Source organism: Dermacentor albipictus, chromosome 1 (genome assembly GCF_038994185.2).
Source record: "Dermacentor albipictus isolate Rhodes 1998 colony chromosome 1, USDA_Dalb.pri_finalv2, whole genome shotgun sequence".
Classification (NCBI taxonomy): Eukaryota; Metazoa; Arthropoda; class Arachnida; order Ixodida; family Ixodidae; genus Dermacentor; species Dermacentor albipictus.
The window spans coordinates 22,624,506-22,649,029 of record NC_091821.1 but is presented as its reverse complement, the minus strand read 5'-3'; the positions used below and the strand labels follow the sequence as shown (position 1 = coordinate 22,649,029).

General features: G+C 48.7%; 1 protein-coding gene across 3 annotated transcripts in view; it reads right to left on the bottom strand.

Annotated features, from left to right (window-relative positions):
- Window positions 1-24,524, bottom strand: part of Pde11 (Phosphodiesterase 11) — a 640,803-nt gene that overhangs the window by 188,746 nt on the left and 427,533 nt on the right. The window lies entirely within an intron of this gene.

Genomic DNA, 24,524 nt, shown 5'->3' with positions numbered 1-24,524 from the left:
AAGACGCGGGACCCGAAATAAAGATTCTAGACGAGAATTAGGAGGAATAATTAAAGAAAATTCCGTAGTTGGCTAGTTGCTTCGACGTAATTAAGACAGTTGCGCAAAGCGACGAAGGGAGAGGACTTAAGCGAGAAAAACAACACACGACACCTGAGCGCTCGGGTTTGCGCTCAGGTGTCGCGTGTTGCCCAACTCCGATGCTGCCCATTGAAATACATGTAAAACGCAGAAACGCGTTTCAGAGATAACTCCTGCACCGATTTTAATGAAGCTTGTTGCATTTAACAGATAAAGTTAAATTATACTCACTGTTGGAAGCGCAATTTCGATTTACGGCCTGCTTTCTTTTTAAAGGCATTTTCAAAAATTCGTAAGTTTGGAAAAAAAAAATAGGTCTAAGTTTACAAAGTGATATCGCTACACCTAGAAAAGATATCGCAGTTTTGTAAACTGCATGTATTAGACCATCCAAAGCGGACAAATTTGGTATGTCAATTTATATCTTAGATGAATTTGTTACATTGTTTACAAGGGTTTTGCAAAAGCTCTACTGACATCTTACTCGCTTTTCCGATAGCTACGTGTAATATATCAATTTTCTCCCCCTTTGATGTACTATTAGGTGCAATTTACACAACTGTGACATTGTTCATCATTGCTGAGTTACAACGTTATAAACATGATAGCTTCGTTTCCTGAGAATTTGCGATTTATGACCATTTTTATTAAAAAACTGACGACGTAAAAAATTCGCTACCAACAGGCAGTAGACTTTAGCTTTTTTCCTTTTAAATGCAACAAACCTAATCAAATTTGGGGCAGTGGTTGCCGAGAAAGACGGTTTCTCCTTTCCCATGTATTCAGATGGGAGCGCCCGAGAGGTCTGATCCCCTTCATAAATTTTCGCACGCTCTCTCCCTCTTCCATTCGCAGGAAGACGAGTTGCAGCGACGGGTGACCAGACGTGGTTGGGGCAGCGAACAAAATGCCGTCGGACAAGGAAACCACGCAAGCGCCGCGCCGCTCAGCTCGAATACAAACGATCCACAAAAGTAACGGCGGGACTGGGCTCAAGGACATGCGGTGCACCTGCACAGATTGCTGGCCAAAGGGCGCCGAGGAATATACGTCGGTTGAAACATAGTTGCTTTGGCGAGGCTTCAGTTGCAGCTACGTTTTGTGATGTTGTATAAGCCTGCTCTTAACACACGGACGGGAGTTATTATAGGCAGAGCTCTAAGTACATTCCGATACCGTCGACAGAAGCGCATTGGCGCATTTATTGTCACATTAGGTCCTTACTGCTTCGCTAATCGGAACAGGCATCCTTTGAGTGACCGACTAAAGTTCTGATGAGCATCGTAAAGGGCAGGCACCCTGACAAGGTTTAAATACACGAGCGTTTTCAGCGATCATCACGATAATTATGGCCGAACATCACCGCTGTACGCATCATCGAAAGTTGAATGAAAGACCGCATCCGCTGCAACACCGTGTCGTATAAACTGAAGCTCCGCTAGCTCACTAGGTGCATACTCGGCGCGTCTATAACACTCTGAACCACAAACTCTCGCCGCGTTTTAAAGAAAAGAAAGCGTTAGCTAATCACTTTAGAACTTAATCTTTTCTCGAACTAAGCTTTTTCGAATTTTCTCGAGCTTTCTCGAACTTTCTCGAACTAAGACTTAGCACCGGTGTTATTGAAGTTTGTCCCTTACAGGAGCGACATTTTGGCCTTCCTGATGCTTCAAAAGCTTGTAAGCCGACCGCATTAAGTTTTCGGAGAAAGTGAAAGTACTCCGGCTCAGAGCCTGAACTTTAGGTGAACGACGTCCGCTGCAACGTTCCACTGCAACGTTCGATTCGAGGGCACACGCATTTTCTGCGAAGAAACTGCGCCTTTTCTCTGATCCCGTGCTATGCAAACCTGTGCGGTTGTGGGTTCTTATATATGCTCTATACGAAAGAGAACCTGCCACCATAAGAAATGTGATACCTTTCCAACTGTTTTAGCCACAGCTATTTTACTATCCGCCCTCATGATGACTCTGTGCTATTTGACGTACCAGCCGATTTCGCTATAATCCACCCATAATGCAAGCCCAACCAGATAAGGCCCACTGGCGCCGACTTTGTAACTCGTAAAACCCTCTCTCCTGGTGGCAGGTGCGAGGCACTCAGAGCAAACGTTGTGATGTGAGGCATCCTATACGAATGATTATATATATATATATATATATATATATATATATATATATATATATATATATATATATATATATATATATATATATATATATATATATATACGTGTGTGCGTGCGTGCGTGCGTGCGTGCGTGCAATTTCGCGCTTACAGTATCAGAAGACGCCGGAACTTGCCAAAAAGTTGCAAAATGTGCTTGCTCCGCTGCAGCGATGCAGACGCGCCGAGAAATAAGCAAGGACACACACATTTGTTTTTCAGCCCACGAAGGCTAAAACGACTAAGCAGCTGCGCGCGCCCATTCTGCTGCCACTGTTCCAACATGAATTCTTGGAACGTTGCTAGGCACATACGCTGACCAAAAATGTAGAACGTCGTACATGTGTGTTGTACGCGTATGCACATATTAACAAATGCGTGTAGGCGTTTACTATAACGCAGGTATCCGAAACTGACTAACCGTTTGTTATGACCCCTGACTTTTTCTTCATCCCCTGCATTATCACTTATTCTCTTGCTTGGTACAATCGCCTAAGTGATCGGGTTTAGAGACACCGAAGTGCACAGGCGCAGTAACTAAGAGGCGCTATAGCAGACGGCTCCAAGAAATTTTCAGCACCCGATGCTTTTTACTGTGAACAAAAACTTCGCAAACGAGCGTTCTTTTTTTTTTTTTCCATTCGGCACCAATCGGAACGCAAGCGTCGCGGTCGGGAATCGATCCCGCGACGTTGCGCAACGCCGCAGTCACAGTCACTGTTGCATTTGTGAATGAATGAATGAATGAATGAATGAATGAATGAATGAATGTAGATAGATAGATAGATAGATAGATAGATAGATAGATAGATAGATAGATAGATAGATAGATAGATAGATAGATAGATAGATAGATAGATAGATAGATAGATAGATAGATAGATGAAATAAAGGTGAAAGGCAAGCCTGTCAATCAGAGTAGCTCTCGAACCCCATTTGTTCGTGAGGTCCGCGCGGCAGATTTGTTAACAAATCTGATCAGCCTGTCATTCGCGATTAAATTCCTTTAAACTTAGCCTGTGTGAGTAATATGAGCGCGCATGCACAAAGTGCGAGAGTGAAAGTGTCTTGCCAGGTCTCAAGTTTGCGTGTTACAAAAGGAGTTTGAGAAAAGTAATTTGACTGTCGCGACACCTAGCAAAAAAGCAAGACAATGCTTCGGAGCCCCGAAGAGTCGGTTGAGTGCAGGGAGATAACTGGTTTCACCCTCCACGCTGGACACGAGAAAGACCCGCAAGGTTGTGTTCCCTTGACCTAGCGGAGTTGCGCAAGGCCTCGTATCGCTATCAGTGCCACCGACAGCAGCAGTGGAACTCTCTGAACGCCCTCGCTCGGCTTCAACGCCCGCACGCTACACGCCTGGCGATAATCTCAGCCGCCGTTCCTGACCGGTGACAGAGACATCTCCGTGAGCAGGATTAACGGAGCCCTTTGCGCAAGTTCGAACCTATTTATTTATTTATGCTATACCCACAGCACCTTTACAGGCATTGCAGTGGGGGGACATACAGAACATGAAGCGCATTCGTACAATACGACTTAGAAATGAACAGTACAGCACGAATGGTAAGCGTATACTGGTCAAAGAATTATAAACACTATTCGCATGCAGAAAAACACGCAAGTCGCATCAATCCAACAAGGCATAAAATACTACATCAACCACTAACGATGGTAGTCTATTTCACTCCCGTATTGTTCTAGGGAAGGACGACATACTGAATAATTCTGTGTGGCAAAACATTTCACTTACTTTATGGGCGTGGTCACCTCGAGCTGATGCATAATATGGTTCAAGTATGTACTGTTGCCTGTCAATACCAAGTGTTGTGTGAAAGATACTATGAAAAAGTTTTGAACGAAGTTTTTTGCTGCGATATTCAAGAGACACCCATAGAAAATTATTCTTTGCTTGTGTACCGCTACAGATAAAACTATAATTTCCAGTAACACATCTTGCAGCTAAATTTTGTACTCTTTCAAGACGTTCCTTTCACCAACCATCGGTGGGTCCCATACCTCGCACGTATATTCTAACACAGACCTCACGAACGTCTTGAACAGTAGCTCTTTAATTAATGAAACGTCTATGTTTTTGTTATACTTTGTTGAGTAAAGCCAGTGTAAACAACACTTTGAAGCAGTAGCTCTTTAGTAGCCATACTGAAATTTTTAGCGTTGCGCCGTAGAAACCCCAATGACTTGCCTGCACCCGCTGCTACATGATCAACGTGACGATGCCATCTTAAATCAGTGGTAAAATAAACTCCTAGGTATTTATATACAGACACCCGTGACAATGCAATACTATCTAAGGTATACTGAAACAATGTTTTTTTTTCTTGCTAAATGACATGAAAACTGCCTTAGCTGAATTCAAGCTCATGTTCCACTTACAACACCACTGAGCAATGCGGCTCAGATCACACTGTAAAATGCGGCAATCGTCTTCAGAACTAATAGGCTTATGCAAAACGCAATCATCGGCGTACAATCTCAAATGTGACAGGACTCCTTCACTGATATCATTGATAAATAAAAGAAACAAAAGTGGACCCTGAACTGACGCCAGAAGTGACGGCTCTTCTTGATGACTCAGCACAATTAAAAACTACATACTGTTTGCGCAGTCTTAATATTCGGCAATCCATGCAATAACTTGTGTATTAATGTTGTACGTATGCATTTTCTGAATTAACAAAGAATAGGATACAGTGCCGAATGCCTTCCTGAAATCTAAATATATACTATCTATAGAAAATAGTTCACCCATACCAATTGCAATATCATGTGTGAATTCAATTAATTGTGTTACGCAAGACAAGTTCTTTCTGAAGCCATGCTGAGAAGGATTAAATAGGGAATACCGATTCATATGTGCTATAATTCTTGAGTATAAAACGTGCTCTAAAACTATGTATGCGAAACACGTTAAAGAAATTGGACGATAATTACCTACGTCACTTCGCGGTCCAGCTTTACGGACTGGAACTACTGCACCAATCTTCCAGTCATTGGGCAGGGGCGCTTCTGCCACTGATTTTTTAAAGAGTATTTTCAAAAAAAAGAGCTATAGGTCGGGCACAAATTTTAATCAGGTTCTCCGCCTTTAGCTGCGTTCAATTTCAAAAACAGCAGTTCTATGCCACGTGTGCTCATAACGACGTCATCCATATCGCCCATCGGAGCTATATCAGTTCTCGCTGGGTACTTGTGTGATCATCGTTGCTCATCACAGTTGAAAACACGGAAGCAAAATACTGATTAAAGCATTCCGCTTCCCGGTATTCTTGGCATGCACTATGGTAAAAATGAACGATCAACACGAGTTTGCGTTGAGTCGTGGAGAAGTCCGCATAGGTATCAGCCACGGTAGCGCATACGAACTTTCAATCCAAATTTCGCAACCCAAGCTTGAAAACACATTGGTGGCGTTTTGTGTATCTTTCTTCTCGATGCACCTCGGTTCTACATTACAAAATAACGTCCCTTCTCGATGCACGTTGCTACTCGTGGAGATAGTTACCTCTGTTAGAAGAGTCACTCATATCCCACTAGTTCGCCCTTGCGACGGCATTCAAACCATCACATGTCGAATTCAGACAACGCTATGCTTTTCTATCCCTGCACTATCTACGTAATTACACGAGAGTGCACAGGCACCATTCCCCGGCCAATCATGAACCGCCATTTTTTGTTTCCCTCTTCGCCGGCCTCTCACCCCTTATGAGGTTCTCTCCTTCTTGCCATCGCAGCTCACCGACGTCGTTGCAAGGCACAACGGTATAAAATGCTGTTCAAAGAAGCCGTCCCTGAGCTTTTCAGATGGCGCGACGAGGCTGCTGACAGACCGTCCGTCCCTCGAATCCTGAGGTGACGACGACAGCGCACTTGCGCGGTGTGTATTTAGGTGCGGCAGCTGCCAAGAGCCCGGACCGACGGGAGACGGCGCGGACCCCTTCACACGCCAGTAGCAGCGTTTATTCCGGGCCTAGATCTTCTCAGCGGGTTTTCTTTTAGGCATGGACCGGGCCGTCGTTCTCCGACTATCATTCCCCGCAGGCGACGTCGGCAACGCGCAGGTCCGCAACAAACGGCCTCTGGTTCCTCCGCAGCGCGCCGCGAGAATGAGTGTCCAAAAAACGTACTCGGCGTGTTTACGTATGAGAAGCCAGTCGCTATCAAGTAAGAAAGATAAAAGAGAACCAAAGAAAGAAAAGGAGGAGCTTGTAGAGCCTCCTCTTTTCCCGATACTTCCCGCATTATTCATTTGTGCTACGAGGTGGCATTTTGGGTTAGTTGGTACTGCATTTTAATGGTGAACTACAGCGCAGTAAATAGAAAGGTACAAAGCACTCGTGTTTGTCCCCCCTCGTTTTCTGCGCTGCATATAATTTATTCTACCAGAACGCATTGCCAATTATGTTACGTCTGTTTCCTCCGTTGTCCTGACAGCAAATGTACGACAGTTGTGCTTTTACGGCACTTGCGAGGGAGAGAGAGAGAGAGAGAGAGAAAGAGGTGACTTTTTTGCACCCGTCAAATAGATGACGGGATAGAGGCTTTAGCCTAAACCCACACTTATCCTCCGTGACCGTCGGCCGGGATCCCTTGGGACGCGGCGGCGGTCAGGGCGAGATCGATGACTTGTCGTTTAGAATTTTCTTCTTCGTTGAGTATCAAGGACTCCCATGATTCTTTACATCTGTCTGGCTCATCAAAGCTAGGACAGGTCCAAACTATGTGGACTAAGTCCGCTATACCATCACAATGCCTACACCGAGGGCTATACATCGAGGGATACCGTTTGCTCAAGACTTGTGGGCTCGGAAATGCCCCGCGTTTGCAGACTCCTATACATAACTTCCTCGCTTTTAGTAAGGTTCTTATCCGCCCTCGGGTAAGTTTTACGCCCCAGCTTATAATGGTTGAGAATTTCCTGAAAAGTGTTCAGTGCGTCACCGCTCTGTAGGGGTTCCTCGCTTGAGGGGGTTGTCGAGAGAGCGCTGGGATCTCGGAAAGTGAGACCTCGGGCCAGCGCGTGCGCCTTCTCGTTCCCTCGCAAACCCTGATGAGCCGGTGTCCAGATTAGCGAAACCTGCTCCGCCGGGGGCTGCCCGACGGCTAATATATGTGTACAGCTGCGGCTGCGATCCTGCCCGCATCAAAATTTCTGATTGCAGATTTCGAATCACTAACAGTAACACTCACGTTCTTTTGAGTCAGCACCAGCGCAATGGCGACTTCTTCCGCCTCCGTTGCTCCTAAATGTCTCACGCTGCAGCACGAGGCAGGGCCTTCGTTTTCGCGTGTAATTACGGCTGCGTATACTTTGCCTTGCTTGTATTCGGCCACGTCCGTGTATATCACATCCTGTCTGCCTTCCAGTCTTTTCTGCAGCGCCTCAACTCTGTGCGTTCGCCTGCCCTCGTGATGCACCGGGTGCATATTCTTGGGCAACGGGAGTATTCTCAGCCTGTCCCTGACTCGCGGCGGGACTTTGCCTGTCTGCTTGGAACATGCCTGAATCTCGAACCCCAGCCGCTCCAGGACCCTTCTACCAGCCTGACTACGCAGCAGTCTCTGATATTGCGCTACTGTCACCGCTTCAATGAGCTCGTCTAAGGTGTTGGGCACCCCTAAACTTAAGATTTTGTTCGTTGATGTGAACTTGCGGCAAGCCTCTCTTTAGCGTGGCTTGATTTGGGTACAGCTAAGGCTATTCTGTAGGAGAATGCCGCTATACAGCCGACAAACTCTGCAGAAATAAGATGAAGACAAGAAGAAAACACGGGGTAGGGGGTGAATGAAAGAAAAGACAAAGAGACAAGGACATAGAGGCAAGGACATAGAATTGACACAGCTTCCTACATTTTTGAACCACCTCTTCGAACGCCAGGCGTTCAAGCAATTTAGAAGCAAAGTGATACTTCAGAAAACAGCTCGAGTGAACGAGGCTGCCATCTGAAATTGTATTTAAGAGTTCTTATGTCCTCGAGATGCAGCATCATATTTGTCCAAGTATACTGTCGCAACAGACGTTTTTCTATCCTTGGACTTTTAATGACAGCAGATATCATACCAATTCGCTTGCGGCGTGCAAGCTACAACGGTAGGGGGAAAAAGGGGGCGAGAGCATTAATCGATTGAGTGGATAACGGCGAAACACAGCGCCTGATAGCGATGTTCAGAAGACATCGAACTAACTGGAGTATGCAGCAGTCTACCAAACTGCCATGGCATAAATTTGGGACAATAATGACGCGCAATTTCTACTATACAGACACTACACACACCGTGGAGTTCCGCAGGGTGGTGTCTTAAGCCCCACACTCTTCAACCTTGTGTTCATTTGTCTCGTAGAATGCCTATCAAAAACGATGAAGTTGTCAATCTATGCCGATGACATCTGCGCGTGGGAATTAGGCGTGACTCGTCCTCAAGTGCGTGCAAGGCTCCAAAAATATGCGACGCGCACAACGACGTACATTAGCGAGCAAGGCCTCAGGGTTTCTTCAGTAAAATGTGCAATAGTCGCGCTTAGCTGGAAATCAATGACTTCTTAAGCCAGATATCAATCGATGGACAAAATATCTCTTATGGCAGGATGTACAACAGGTTTCTGGGGGCAATCACAGACCGTGACCTCTGCTGGAGTCCTCATGTGGCCTAGCTAAAAAAGCGCCTGACAGCCATCTCTCATTTTCTCAAGTTTCTTGGAGGAAAGCTGAGGTACTTCAGCACACGTGATGATGCAACTATACAGGACGCTGTTTCTCGGGTATCGGAGGTACAGCTTAGCAGTGCTGACCAATACCTGCAGAACTAACATCCGTCCACTCGAAAGTACTCAGAACCAGGCGCTTAGGGTTTGTCTAGGGTTGCCACGATGTACATCAACTGCTGAGCACGAGGTCGCGGGATGGACTCCCGGCCACGGCGGCCGCATTTCGATGGGGGCGAAATGCGAAAAGACCCGTGTGCTTAGATTTAGGTGCACGTTATATAACCCCAGGTGGTCGAAATTTCCGGATTCCTGCACTACGGCGTGCCTCATAATCAGAAAATGGGTTTGGCACGTAAAACCCCATAATTTGGTGTACATCAACATCAGAAACCATTGCAATTGCGCATGGTTACCCAGCATTGCGACTCGGCGTCGAAGACGAGAAACGGACTCTTGGAGCAGACGAAGAGGAGACGAAAAGCTTTATGCAATATGTACATACATATAGCAGGTAATAGCATACAAGTAGCGGTGCCCAAGAGCGCACCAGACCGACGGGGCCGGCTGGTGGCGACTCTCTCTCTCTAACAATGGTCAGGTTGTGCCTTAGATCCCCTTGCCAGGAACGAGGCGATGCGGGTGCTGACGACAACCGCGTCGCCTTTCTCTTTGGTTGCGGGATATGTTCAAGCTGCACATCACCGGACTCCACGGCAAGGGGTCAGCAGTTGTGTGGAATTCTGAAGGCTGGCACTGAATTCGTCGTGGTGCTCTGTGTCCCCGGGCCCCTCAGTTCGACTCACGCAAAAGGGCCAGCAGCTTCTTGGAACATTGAAGGTCGTCAGTGGATGTTTGAAGCCCAGCACAAGGGCAACCACTTCAGAAGAACGAGTGGGAAGGGGGGGGGGGGGGGGGGAGCGCCCGTTGCCTCGATCATAGGCATGCAGTGTGGCACAACACCAGCCAAGATTCTCATCGTTTTGGAAGCCTTCAGAGCACACGTCAGGCACCTTGTTCATGCCCCTTTCCACTATCTCGAATCACTACCAGAAGACCGACCACGCGCCTCCTTTGGTCACACGATGCTGCCTTATCGCGTACAGCTTCCGTCAGATTACAGCTGCAGCGAGAGTTTTGGTTGATGGCTCAGCCACAAGGTCAACTGACAGTACCAGGAATTCGAACGAAGGCGCAACTCTAATCACCAACTCTCAAGCAACTTTCGCTGCTCTTGCTGTACGAAAAATACAGCAATCATACCCATCAATACACTGATGGTTCAACCACCTTGGACGGTTATGCAAGATCAGTGATTTTCCTGCAAAAATCATCTCACCTTGAAGTTCTAAGACATTGCACCAGACGACATTGATAACGGCGGAGCATGCTGCTCTTCGTAGTGCACTTCGCGTAATTCGAGAGGAACCACCTCAAAAATGGAGTGTCTACAGTGACTCCAAGGCAGCTCTACGTTGCTTGCTTTCTGCTTTACGCCGTGGACCCTACGAACAACTAGTTCTAGAAATCCGAGAGCCCCTTCACCGCCTCGTCGAGCAAGGACACGACGTCATATTTCAGTGGCTCCCTAGCCACTGTGGCATAATGGGCAACGAACATTCCGATGAAGCTGCTCGATCTGCTCATGAAGACGGCGTGAAGGAACCAATCCCGCTGTCCAGAACAGATGCAGCAGCGAAACTTCGAACGCTTGCAAACAACATCATACAGTCGCTGTGGAACGCACCTAGTTTCCAGCCCACAGGTCTTCATCGACTGGACCCCTGTCTTCAACTTCGTCCTCCACCTGGACTATCCCGACCCGAGACAACGGTTCTTTAGCGACTGTGACTTGGTGTCGCTTTTAAGAACTCATTTGCTTTCGGCATCAAAAGGGAAGATAGTGCTGCGTGTGACCACAGCGGCAACGAGGAAACTATCGAACACGTTCTTTGCCATTGTCCCCGATACAGCGCCCACAGGCAGCCACTCGCGACCGCTCTGGCGCGTCTTGACGACCGGCCGCTTTCGGAGCAGTCAGTTCTGGAAAGCCGAACTGTATAGATTCGGCCCACCGCAAGAAAGCCAAGGCACTCTTGAATTTTTTGGCGTTCGAGTGAGTTCTCACGGGCGTTCCTAACCTCCTCTATTTATCTTTCTTGTGTTTGGTTTTTCTCTGCTATTCACCCCCCGCCGCCCCTATTCTTTCCGTCTTTCATTTCCCCTTACCCTTCCGCCAGTGCAGGGTAGCAAACCAACCCTATCCGGTTAACCTCCCTGCCTTTCCCACACCATTTATATACCTCTCCCTGCAGATGTCACCATATAGTTAGAGGGAAATGCAGGTGTTAAACGCGTCTGCGCTAATAAAGGTGGCATGCGTAAACGATCTTTCTCCGCTGCTAGCACTATCCCATGCAATATTACTAGAGAGCGCTGTTAATGTCGCGAAACGGCGCAGCATATATTATATGCCCCACAAACGGTACAGGGTTTTAGAGCCACTTTGCACACAGCGGAAAAAGTAATCACATAGGCTCGCTCGGGAAGAAGCTCGCTTAGGTATCGGAGATAAATTCAGGGATGGGAAGCTCGGCTTTCATTTTCTCCAGTAATAATCACACTTTTTTTCCTAACAAATGAAAAAAAAAAAAGTGGCACGACACCGCGCGCTACAGTTAACAGCTCGGAGCGTTTTCCCGTTGGCAGCGCTCCGTGGAGAAAACTAAAATGGGCTACAGAGGGGTCCTTCGAGATTCAAAACGGCAGAAACACGAGGTCCTTGCAAGCTGTCCTTGCATTCGCAGGCATGCCCCGACGGGTGCCCTGCGGCACAAGTTATAATCAACTTCAATATCATCGCGCCGCGGAATGTGACCAATCGAGCAGCGTGTAAACGTGTATAACGAAGGAACGCTAATGATGACCACGAAATCAGTATATGCTGGAGCTGGGCAGGTATCGAAGGGGGAAAGAAAGTCGCAGTTTCGCCCGAAAGGCGAAGCATCGGTTGTGATTGCAATTTAGTGGACAGCTAAACGAAGTAAGTAGAGTAGTTTTATCGTCCGTATTAAAAACCCGCCGTGGTTGCTTAGTGACTATGGTATTAGGCTGCTAAGCACTAGGTCGTGGGATCGAATCCCGGCCACGGCGGCCGCATTTCGATGGGGGCGAAATGCGAAAATACCCGCGTACTTAGATTTCATCATCATCATCATCATCAGCCTGGTTACGCCCACTGCAGGGCAAAGGCCTCTCCCATACTTCTCCAACAACCCCGGTCATGTGCTTAGATTTATGTGCATGTAAAAGAATTCCAGGTGGTCGAAATTTACGTTGTCCCCCACTACTGCACACCTCATAATCAGAAAGAGGTTTTGGCACGTAAAACCCCATATTCTTTTATTGGCCGTAAGAAATTGTAAACATATGCATAGTAACTAAAGGAACAAGCATGGTGTCACTCGCTCACAAGCAAACATGAACGCATCTCACTCGATGACCGCGGAAACTCGCTGTCAAAATGGTGGAGTGAGGGAGCACGGCAGCAGCAGCGAGCGAATTGACCTTCGTGCTGCCTCTCGCATTAACGCGATCTAATCCGCGAACACACAGCGCACGGTGGACTCTGTACCCGTCGCAGATGGCTTTCAAGATCCAGCGGCCAGGTCGGCCGCGCGCGGACGTCCCGGAGTGTATAGATGCGCCCTTGTAGAACGGCGACGGCAGAAACGCGCCTGGAGTGTCCATATAATTACTAACGCAATAAAAACGAAAACACGCGCAGAGGCCGACGTCGAGGCACGCCCCCACGGCGACGCGCGGATTGCCCGCGACTTTAGAAACGAGACCCGAGCGAAGGAAGGCCAAGACATGTCCAGCATCTTTCGAGCCGCCGGCGATGACCGTCCGAAGGCTCCTCGCGTGCGCCCAGACGCACAGGCTCTGGCAGCGGACGTAAGCACGCCGCGGGCACGCCTCGCGTAACGGCGCGAAAATAATACGCGACCATGCAGCGCTATACTACAGTGCCAGTGGACGGCGTTGCGTACATAGCTGACGCTGCCCTGTATATATACAGGGCAGCGTCAGCTATGTGCGCTTCTGGCACATCGTCTCGCCGCCAGTATGCATACAATACCAATGTGCTCAGAAAATAAAAGTAAGAAATAAACACGCTAAACACCAATCGCAGAGTGGTCAATTAAGATTTTCCCCAAAACCAAGAAACCCTGCTCACCTTCAATACCGTGGAAGCGTCACCCCGCCTGCAAAACACCGCTCTCTCTTTTTGCCGCAAGAAAAGGTTGGCAAACCAACTGTAGTCAAAACAGCGCTAAAGGCATGGAGCCAGAGGACGACACTTTAGTAGCGCAAAGTGGCTTCAGACGCCGCACAGTGGAAATCGGGCTGCAGCAGCGGAGTCATGGCGGTGCTGTTTGCATGGCACCGCACAGTGACTTCACCGCGAGGCACAGGGAAGGAGCGAGCGCAAATGCCTTCCTTGTCTTCTTCCTCGTCGAGCTCAGAGGCGACGACTGTGAAGAGTCGCCGACAGGTCGCCAGTAAGCTATCCGCACCTTGCTACAGGCCCCTCCTGTGGATCCCACTGGCGGTGGTTGGGCAACAAAAGCCGCACTGCAACGTAGGAAGCTGTGCCCGTGTAGCCTAACGTCCTGTCAACGACGAAGGTACTACTATGTAAAAGCGTTGACGCTGCATGAGGGAACCCGCTAACGTTTCGTAGAAAACATCGCGCGGCTTCGGGAAAGTACCGTCTGCGTAGCGTGGCAGATCAGGACATCAGGATTAACCGCGCGAAAACAGTCGCGACAAAGGAAACATCTTCACGGGACAAACACGCATTTGCCTTCTGTGCATCTTTCCTTAGTACCACCAGTTTTCGAAATGGTAACACAAGATGCAGCACTATGATGAACTAATCCAGTCTCCTTCACCTCAGAAAGAGAGAGAGAGAGGGGGTATTATAATGGAAACCGAAAATATCAGCGCTCCTACATGCCGTGTTTCCTACTTCAGATGAGGTGCTTAAGTGTTAAGTTCGCCACACAAGGATTCCGCTGCGCTCACAGAGAAGGCTGCCTTTTAACCGTCGCGCTTAACGCCAGGCTGCTGTCATGCCCGAAGCATGAGTAATGGCGCGTACCATTCTCCCATGCCGTTGTACTCGATTTACTGCGGCGGTACTGGTCAAGTAAACATTTCTACAAACACTGTGTTAACCCTTATAAGCCATTTAGGTGTGCATTAAGCTATATAATATAGTTTATATAATTCTAACGTACGCTGAAGCGTTCTAAATCCTCTTACGCACATGTACCAAATTAAATAGCGTTTTTCTTCATATAGGTCGTTCGAGGACAGACATTTTTAGCATTGATTTCCGCACTACTTTATTTTCTCACAACCCTCTTTGTTGACAGGTCACTGATGCGAAACATTTGCTGAAATGTCCAAATTTACTTTTTACCTTTCGTCTCGACATTCTGTTTCGAGCGATGCGCACCTTTTTTTCGGGTCCCAACGCACGCCTTTTGACAGCGTCATACCTTGAAGCGCCATGACGTACTAAGCAAAAAAAATTTTTTTTTTCGCAGTAGTAGCACAGACAGTACTAGTGTGAGGTTAAGCAGTGTTAAAAACAGTGTCTAGCCTGACATAGAGAGAGAGAGGGGGGGGGGAGAGAGGGGGGGGGGGGCAAAGGAAGGACAGCGAGGTTAACCAGCGATTTTCGCCGGTTGGCTACGCTGTACCGGGGTGCGTCTTTACAATTGCTAGAAGGTAAAGCGGGGCGTGGCGCTTTTGACGGCGCTCGACGTTTCTGCGCAGGTGCGAGTAAGAGCAAACGCGAGAGAGAAAATCTGGGGGCTTTTGCTCCTTGAATATATGACGCAGCCTTGGCACTACGGAGGAGGTTTCTTAGTGCGCGTTGTATTCGTTTGTGCCCTAGACATGCCGGCATTGCGGAGTGCGGTTGAGCGCTCCACCGCTGGCTACCCGCGCGGTGAGGCAGTGGACGCGGACGCCGCTTGGTGATCGCTGTGTCTGAAGGGGCAATGGTCTGACTGGTGTTGTATAAGTCGCGGGTCGCTTTTTTCGTCGCGACGATAGATCGGATTCTTTACAAGCACTGCACCAGGAGGGCACATGTAACCGGCAAACGGGGGCCTCAGGAGAGCACCTGTGGTTATATTAAAGCAGGCGGCGCAGGATCTCCGATCTCCGGGCCTCTGCAAGCTCCGGGCAAGCAGGATCTCCGGGCCTCTGCAAGCCCCAACCCATGGACCAGTCCGGCTTCTAGCTTTGATGTCCCCGTTGCCGCTTTGGTGTCTTGAAGGCGCCGCCAATATTGCGAAATAATGACACATTGTTTTCATTAGTAAAAACATGATTGAATCAATATAATTGCGTGGAGCCGCCAACTTGCGATGCTAAGTTCAGCACTACCGCGCCCCGTTACTTCTGCCGGCACGCCTAGGGACAAGCGCATACAACGCGCGCCAAGAAACTCCTCCGTAGTACCTAGGCAGAGTAGTATATTCAAGGAGCAAAAGTCCCCACATTTCCTCTCTCGCACCCGCTCTACTCGGGCATGCGCGCAAGCGTCCGTCGTTTCCGCAAGTGCCACGCCACGCTGTACCTACTAGCAATTGGAAATACGCTACCGGCGTAGGGGGAAAGGGAGGCGACTGATGAAAGAAAAAGAGTACAAAAACACACATACACACAATACAGAACTGTTTCTGTAGGCGCCACCATGTAGTTCGCGAAGGCGTTACCTATAGTGTTACACAGCACAGAGGTGTAACACCATTTCACCTTTCGGCGCAAGTCCTGGCGCAGCAGCAAGCACTTTTGGCGCAAAGACAAACACACGTATGCTTACCATATACCACGCAAATTTTAAATGATATAGTCAATATGTTCTGGAGACGGGATTGCGCGAGGTTTATACCTTATATATATATATATATATATATATATATATATATATATATATATATATATATATATATATATATATATATATATATATATTTTAAGCACATGTGCGTGTATACGCCCAGTTTATTGAGAGCACAACGCGCCTAGATATTTTTGGGGGGGTTGCACAAGAAATTACATGTGCCGACCGCGGCCCCTGCAGGCGTTTTGTTGCACTATACGCTTGTGCGTGTAAAGTTGCTCTGCATCGACCTTATACGACAGAATTTTGCAGCTGGTACGAAAAGTCGTTTGCAAAGCACGAACAAGCAGGCGAGAAGCGACACTTATAAAATGATAAGCCTAAGAAAAAGTGGCACTTCTACCAGTTTCTCTTTGTTGTTTTATCATAATCTCCCATTTTCTCATACATTGGCCAATATATCATCCTTTCTTTCTCTCTCTCTCTCTCTCTCTCTCTATATATATATATATATATATATATATATATATATATATATATATATAGAGAGAGAGAGAGAGAGAGAGAGAGAGAGAGAGAGAGAGAGAAAGAAAGGATGATATATTGGCCAATGTATGAGAAAATGGGAGATTATGATAAAACAACAAAGAGAAACTGGTAGAAGTGCCACTTTTTCTTAGGCTTATCATTTTATAAGTGTCGCTTCTCGCCTGCTTGTTCGTGCTTTGCAAACGACTTTTCGTACCAGCTGCAAAATTCTGTCGTATAAGGTCGATGCAGAGCAACTTTACACGCACAAGCGTATAGTGCAACAAAACGCCTGCAGGGGCCGCGGTCGGCACATGTAATTTCTTGTGCAACCCCCCCAAAAATATCTAGGCGCGTTGTGCTCTCAATAAACTGGGCGTATACACGCACATGTGCTTAAAAATATGGGCACGGGATTGACGAGTCTTATATGGTGACACTTTTTGCGACTGTTCGGAATCCGCCGCCGAAACATTCATTCGCGATGGCTAGCAGGTGGATGTAGTCGCACTTGTTTTCCTATGACGAGCAAGCTCGCCGACAAGTAATAGCATTTACTTTTTCAAATATTGATGCCCGATTCAAAGTTGTGCAGGAACTTGGGGCACAAGAGCGCTGCCGAGAACCAGGCTCTAGTATATAAACATTGCTTTTGTCGTCTAACTCTGAAAAGAAAACGAATGGAAGAAAAGAAAATCCATGTTCAAATATCCCATTTTTTCTTCTGAACCGCTTCCATTCCTCGAAAACTATTGCAGTCCAGTGCATTCGTGTAACTGGCATACGTGAAACTGCCCATCATATTATATATGGCTGCGAAGCAGGCGAAGTGAGCAGCTTCAGGGTCTCGGAATCATGCGGATGCCCGTGGATCGACAGGATGTGGTGCACCATGTAGCCGTCTCCCGTCGAAGTGGCCTGGGTTGGGGACTTTACAATCCCGAAGCCGGAGGGGAGGCGGTACTCCGAGGTTGCAGGGCTAGCGCAGAGGGTCAGCGACTGCACAGCGTTATACGCTGCAGACAGGAAGAACTCCAGTGATTTTCTGTGGCCGGCCCCACTCTGCAAACGGGCCAGACGGCGGCAAGAAAATGGTAGTGGAAAGAGGGAGGGAAGCACGGGGAAAGCGCAAGAGAGCGGCGTCAAAACAGAAACTGCGGGGAGGGAGAGCGGGCTCGGCCGAGCAAATGTAGATCACGCAAGGAGCACACCAGAAACGAGTCTCGAGCGCTCTCCCCTGCAGACTGTGCGACGACGTCCGCTTATAGCCCGTAGAGAAAACACACCTCCGCGGTCTGCGGCCTGTCTGGTCGTTATCATCGCAGCAGACGCGCACGGAGGCTCACCAGGTTTACTCGGCGCATGACCGCGACTGCGCGCGGTCTCCCAAGCAACGACACCGTTTCGCTGACGGCTTGAAGCGTAGCCGCAGTGAGGACGCGAATTTGCCCCGGGTTTCGGAAGTCGCCTGCATACAGGTCCTTCGCGAAAACGCCCCGTGGGCATCGCCATGTTCCAAACAGCAGGTGCCGAACTCACAAAGCTTCTCGGCCCGTACGTGTCCACCCCCCCCCCCCCCCCCAAAGAAAAAAAGATAGAAACTTCTTACGTTGCATTGTTCGTAACCACAAATTCTAGCCAAACCTGATGTTGGCCATATCATTAGTCAAGGCTGCCAACATACATGGCATAGGAACTACAGGCTTCGTCAATTCGGTCCCTCGTTCGTAAGAGCTGCTTGTCATTGGTCGTTTGCCTTCGATAATAATATGTCCAACGTAACTTACGACTGGCTGGTCCCTGCTTTTACGAACCGTTGTAAACATAAGAACGTTTTTGAGAATACGAGCCTGTGACAGTGTGGAAGGCACCTTCTGGTAGTACTAAAACAAGCGGTGAATGAAGCAGTGATGGCGGAGGCTACAACCATATCCGCGTCCAAGTAGCACGAAGGAAGAAGGAGCAGATGCACGTACGTGTATAAACTGCAGGTGTATCCAGCGCCCATCTACACGCACAAATGATTCGTGTTACACTAAACATTGCTACGAAGCGCAGACCGATAGCAAATATTGCTCGCGAACGAAGAGCCTTGCGAGTTGCATGCGGCACTGCCGTTATTGGTCAACGAAAGTTTGGTGCACGTTCGCGTAATTATTGTGTACGTCAATAAAAGAAAATGAATTTGGAAAGTTGTTCGACGAATGAAATATGATTTTTTAAGTTTTACTTCTTTCTGATTCTACGGCGTTTTTACACTGACATTAACGCTACACTACACTGAAATTAACGTCTCGTCGTTAATGTTTGACTCGGCTGACGTTACTCTCTGAAGGTTAAGTAGAGCACGCGCGCGCGCGCACGCACACACACACACACACACACACACACACACACACACACACACACACACACACACACACACACACACACACACACACACACACACACACACACACACACACACACACACACACACACACACACACACACACACACACACATCCGGCAGACCAAACTCAGGCATTTGTAGTGCGCCGACGTCAGACACGTGGCGGCAGCGATGAAGCATAAAGAGCGGAGAGAATGTCATTCGGAATATCACTCGAAGAGGACATAGTCAGACGCAGTTTCATGGCGAAAAAAAAAAAAAAGCAGTCGCTTCTGCTGTTGCACTCGGAAAACGAAGAAAAAGATACAAGTGATAAGGCATGTATTAACGGCTTTAGTCAAAATGTGCGAAATGCACAGGTCCCTCGCAAGTTCTGCTGCAGGCGGTCTAACCGAGTGAGTACGAAAGAATTGGCGTCCAAGTGGCGCTGGCAACTCGTTTCTGGCTTTGCCAAATGCAACGCGTAATGTATCATCCAGTTCGTTACAACGATTGGCCGTGACGTCATGTTACCACCAAGCATTTCTTTAGTGCGTTCAAGACTACGGAGCCTCAGCCAAATAGCGAACAAGGTGACACTGAAGGCATCGGCGAAGGATCCAGTTCTTACGAACGGCGCAGCGCCAAGACCCGGGCCCCTGCTGGACTGCGCGACGAGGATTGTTCGACGAGCGGGCAATCTCGAAGGCGCGCAACGCAGTTCCAAGCGGCACGCGGTGCGGGCGTTACTCGCCGAGCGCCCTCGCAATCACGCGCATCGCTGCATCGGCGCTCGCCAAACCTGCCCGAGGTGCGCGTGTGCGCGCACCAGTACCAGGCTGCTCACGTGACTCGGACGACCCAGAACGACCGGGCGGGCGTCGGACGAGCGCCGACAACAACAACAACAAGCGCGCCGGGCAACAGCGGCAAGACCGCCGCGCATGCATCGGCGCCCAGCGCGCTCGCGACGCCGCACGATGCGCGTTTATATTTAGGGCGCTCTGGCGCTTCGGTCGCACCGCGTTTGCCGAAAGGGAAGAGCGCGCGGCGCCCCGACCGTGTTCGCGGCCAGCTCCCACTGCGCTGCGGCGAGGTGAAAGGATACCGCCGACAGCCTCGGAAAGAAGAGCGCTCACGTGGGGGCCCATTCGCAAAGCTTTCGGTTCGCACGTGCCCGCGTGCCATTGGTTGGCCGCGCGTTCGCTGATGTTCCCAGCATCAATGCTGGCAGGCGTCTTCTATTATACGAACAATTTTCGCGCAAGAATGTGTTCGTGAACGCGTGCTCGGGGCTGGAATAATGTGACGCTTCTATTACAATTGTTTTATTTTTCGTGCTTCGTCAGTGGTCCGAGCGGCGCCCCGCCTACGTTATTACCGCGATCGGCCGGTCAAGAGCGGCGCGGTAATTATTATATACATGTACGCAAGGAATTGAACCGAACTAATGAAATCGCTACATTATATCGCTACAAATATCTCTTACGCGAGAATTGTTCGTAAGAGAAAATTTCAGCCAGCCCTGCAGGACGCTGCATATATCATTAGCGAAGGCGGCCAACCAATGGAAAACAACACTTACGCACGAAAAGCTTTCTGAATTCACCTCCTGGCGCGCTGTAAGGTCCACGACGCTGGACCCTGCCAAGCCCCGCCTCGCGACACCCCTCTGTTACGTCCTATCTGACAGTGCTAAACATTACGCAAAAAAAAAGAAAAAGAAAGAAAGATACGACGCCGCCCTGGTAACACGTCCGTGAGAGATATACCCAGTTCAACAGATTAAACCTCTTGCACACCTGCATTACGTATAGAGACCTGACGAAAGTTCGCTGCAGCCCACAGAGCTCAGGCGCCATCGACGTTTTTGCGCGCCCGACATTCCTATGCGATAATTTTGAACGAGTGCCATTCTCTGGACAAATTTGGTTTCGGCGCACGTGCGACCAGCTGGACCTGGCACACAACGGGCGCGATAGGCTGCCAAGGCCACATGACTCCTGCTCTTTAGCCGTGACATTAAAGCGGCTGGCTAAATACCTCGTAGTTTGCGCGCACGCAGACACAGCTCTGCACACATCCTCGCTTCGACAACGCAGAGCGGTCATGTGCCCGCGGCTTATAGCCTTTCGCCGATAGCTGGCTCAACGTATGCCTTCAGCAGCGGTGCAGCTGATGGTTATTCCCACGCTGAGCGTATCCGTTCGCAAGGTATGTGGAACGGCAGCAACGCGTTTTCACGAAGATTTCGTAAAGTTCAACAGTACTTAATAACAAAAATAATCGATAGCGAATATCGTTTCTTAGCCTGTTCTACTACCAAGAGGAAGATAAGCAAGAGCGGTACCGTTCTTTGTTTCTGGCACGTCTGGAGAATTATTTGGCACTCTCAACATGAAACCGTTCCAATACACGTCAATAAGTATATGACTCGGCGTGAAATACACCGCCCGCGTATGTTATTCCGTAAGCTCCTTTGAAAAAGGAAAGTTGGGGATCTTGAGCGGCGTCAAACACTTCCATAAGACAAAAAAAAAAGAAAAAAAGCATTCCGCAGCGACCAGCTCAGACGCCCCCGTGCCGTAACGTTTTCGGAGCGCTCGGCATAACGCGTAAATCACATTGCGGCGCGTAGACTCTCTATACAGTGCGCGCACTGCGACGCCGCGGCGTGTATAGAGCCGTGACGAACAGGACGCGGCGCAATGCGTGGTACGCGTCGAGATTATGTCACCCGCTTTCCACATCCCAGCCCTCCAATCTTCGCGATGGAACACGGACCCGACATCAGCTGCCTTTCACGTCAAGTTCCCGCATCGCTATCATCTGCGCTGCCCCATCGAACCTGGCACTGATTCTGTGGACTTGCCTACTGGGATTTCAAACGTCAGCCTTGTAAACATACCTCTTCGCTGAGAAGGCAGAATAAATAAAGAAACGAGAGCGAGAAACGAACCTCAGGGAAGACTTCATCGACGAAGCAATCTTCAACCGATTTCAGCTGTCCATCGGCGCTTCTGGGTGACATCAAAGTAGTACGTGCCATTCAATTGTCATGTCTCCGCGAAAGTGCTTGTGTACCAGAACCATGCAACAAGAACACTTATTCGCCTCTTGCGCGACCGGTGGTGAACGGCGCTCCCGTGACGTCAGATGGGGGACTCGCCTTTGTCGTCTGCTACGCTCCGGCTAGCACAGCTTCATTTTCATGCGTCTGCTCGCGCTCTGACTGCGTACTCGCGTAACACCTATCTCTACATTTACTACCTGCATGTTTTTCCTGGTGTTAGTTCTATTATTACCAGCATTAGGAGGACAACAAACCTTGTATATTAAATGTATCTTCCATATAGCCACCTGCATGATGCGTTAGCCCAGTGGCTATGGCTTTGCGCTGCTAAGCTCGAGGTCGCACTTCAATGGGGGCGAAATGCAAACGCTCGTGTGTACTTGGATTTAGGTGCGCGGTAAAGAACTCCAGGCGGACGAAATTAATCCGGCGTCCTCCATTACGTGCATATGGTGGTGCATATCATATGATGGTATTGGCACTTATAAAGTCTCAGAATTGATGTTTATATGCATTTTTTTGTCATATGACCACACCTCTCGCAGGCAGGGACGCGATCTCGCGACTCAGCCATAAAACATCGTGCCGAGCGAGTAAATGAGATGTCTACGCAGCTTTAGAAATGAAGCGCGATCGCGGCTCATTCACAAAATTTCGCGTTGACTAACCGGCATCGTAGTTGAACGCAAATTTCACAGTTCGTTTATAATTCCAGTCACGTTGCGTTGCACACATAAAATTTTTCTGGCAAGTGTCAGTCGCCAAGCATTCTTAGCACTATTTTCTTGCAAATTAATTATCACTACCGCTTTCTAATGTAGAAAAAAAAATCGTTTGTTCAGGTTAGCACAATACTATTTTGTTCAACGCACTTACCGACTACCGGAACCAGTCGGAAAACATTACTTTATCACCGTGATATTAGAAGTGTTAGGTTAAAGAGCGCAAAGAAGCCTGTGAACATTTCGCCTTGATACGTCTTCAGCACCCCCCCCCCCCCCCCCCCTTAAGCCCCCCGTTTTCTTTCCCGTGTGTGTTTATCGCTCCAGCTATTTATTCGGTCAAGCACCAGCAAACCTAAGTTATAAATTTTCTTGATTTAGTTTTAAATACGTATGACCCGCTTAGAGAAAAAAATATATTGGATACGGTTGTCGCACGTTTTTGGTACGCGATAGCACTAATTTTCATCGCTGGACGAATCAAGCCCGGGGAACATGCACACCCACGGTACGAGCATGGAAAGGAAGGGTTACACTGAGCCGACTAACATGCAGGGACAAGCTGTGTCAAGGTGGAAGTAATCCATTTCAGTTGAAATATATGCGAAGGGCAGTAGTGCAGCGCCGAACTAGGTAATTTTGTTTTGCTCACTAATTTTGTACGTCATTCCATCAGACGTTCCAGACCACGTTTTGCTGTAATGCCGCTAAAGTAGTGCATGCATTAAGGCGTCGCAGTGAACGTCTAGTTTCCTGAGACTGGCATCAAACTTCTTTCGTGATATGCTTAACGCGCTGGCAGCAACAAAATCGGAATGTCTGCCAAACGGAGTGGGCGGCTGAACTCGCTGAACAGACAAACACACTATTACAGCGCAGACACCGCAGCTGAAGCCCAAATGCCATAGTTCATTGTCAGAAATGGGCCGACAAATCCTTACGAGTGCGTCACGAAAACGGAAAAGCAATGACGAGAAGCCAGCGCCGTACACGCACGTATGCACACTGGTGAGCAGCAGACGACGCCAAGAGCAATCCACACTGAGCTTGGCGACGAGGACTACTCCGCTCGACTTCGCGGGGAATAGTGTCCGGGAACATTCCGTGCATACTGATCAGAAAACCTGCAGACTCGCATTTCAAAAACTCGAACAGTGAAGGTCGGTCCTCGGCTTCAAGCTGCCTTCACGCGGAGATCGCGCGCGCGGCACGGCAGCGGAGTACGCCGACTGACGTCACACGCGAGAGGGCGCCACTGAAATATCTCGGGGTTAATAGCTCGAAGGCAGGGACGCTCTCGTAGTGCACACTATGCGTTCCGATCGTGAAAGTGCGCGTTAAAAAAAAAAAGCCATTACACCCGCCTTCTCTTCTGTTAGAGCGAAGGTCTCTTATTGTTCACATTCTTTTTTTCTTTCGACTTGATCCCTATGCTCTATCTCACAACAGCACTGACTACTATACAGTTGAGGTAAAGGGATTCATGATTTCCGCCACTTGTTTTAAGCGCCCCTTCTTCCTCCCCTCGTCCCCGGTGAAGTAGGTGACCCCCCCCCCCCCTAAAAAAAAAAAAATCTAGCTATGCGCCACTGCCCTTCTTTCTTGGTTTCGCAAAAGAAACGCTTTGTTTCGGCCATATGAGACCCCTTACAGCGTAGGCTGACACATCCAGCCGACAGGAAGAAGCAGTTTCGAAACAGCGGCGCGATCCAATGCACATAGGCCCAGATAGTATCGCGATTCTATTCCAATGCTATTCCTTTTTCGCGCTTCGTCACTGGCCAGAACAAAGCTCCGCCAGCGTTATCAATGGGATCAGTTAGCCTTGAACGGTGTGGTTGATATAAGCCAGGAATAGAATCTAGTGGGACGAATCCCACAACATACCGGCCCCGGGCACATTTTTGGCTCGTTCACATAATGTTATGCAA